Source organism: Echinops telfairi, unplaced genomic scaffold, assembly GCF_000313985.2.
Source record: "Echinops telfairi isolate 266 unplaced genomic scaffold, ASM31398v2 ScPeMD7_16;HRSCAF=60, whole genome shotgun sequence".
NCBI classification, from domain to species: Eukaryota; Metazoa; Chordata; class Mammalia; order Afrosoricida; family Tenrecidae; genus Echinops; species Echinops telfairi.
The window spans coordinates 9,234,191-9,235,280 of record NW_022103913.1 but is presented as its reverse complement, the minus strand read 5'-3'; positions in this window follow the sequence as shown (position 1 = coordinate 9,235,280).

Here is a 1,090-nt window from a genome sequence, read left to right as displayed (position 1 = left end):
GACTGTGGAATGCCCAAACAAAAGGGAAGGTTCTATCCAGCCATCGACTCTTCCGGCACTTAGATCACTGCCCTCGTGAGCATAAATCCTAAATTCCTTCTCCTACGCCACCAGGTTCCCATCTCAGGACCAAACCTGGATAGGTCTCCTAGGAAAATAAACAAGAGCAGTCTCTCAAAGTTACCAAATCAGGAAGTTGCTTTGGCCCTGGGGGATATGGCTATTGGGGATTTATTTGCTAAAAAAAAGTCTTGCAGAAATAGTGTCCAGGAAAGGGGCCTCAAAACAGATGGGTGAATACTAACAGGGATCTTCTGGATGGAGAGACTGTGGCTGGGGACAGACCTGCTGCCCCTTCTGACAGTATGGGCTGTGTGCACCAAGGACCAAAATAATGATCTCAGTCCCCTCACACTGAGACAGCAATGATTTTAGCTAAATTCGATGAGTACTCAAACAGCTCATTATCTGATGTAGGGTAAGGAATGAACATATAAATTAATTCAATTAATGAAAGAAGAAGGCTGTGAAATCTAGGACCTAGAGATGGTTAAGCGTTCTCAAACTTTGAGTTGAGAGTCATCCTTTTGAATTGAAGGCCATAGGAATCTAGATATAGACCATAAACTCTCCCTTCTACCACCAAAGAGCCCTGTTCCACCCTCAAACAGTGATGTGGAGCTCAGTTGGGTTTTCAATAAGCACATTTTCTGTTCAACAACTAATTATTTGAAAACCTCCATAGAGTTTGATTGTACTTTGTGATTTTTATCTTGCTCTGGCTTATTGTATATGCATTGTGTAGTGACCTGCATATTTTGTTACTTAAATATTAAAAACACTGTTGTCTTACATGTGAATGGCTTCTGTTCTGTTGTTGTTTTCTAAGCTTCATTCTGCCGGTGGCCTGGAGCAGACTTCTGTTTCTACCTATTGGCAGCCTATTAGTGGTTTCTGCAAACTGGAATATCTGACTAACATAAGTTTGTAGTGCAAGCAGGCACTCAATATAAGGTCTAAGGACCAACTTTAACCTGACTGACCCTGGGTACATCAATCTGAAGAGTTTAATATAGTTGGATTAACTCAT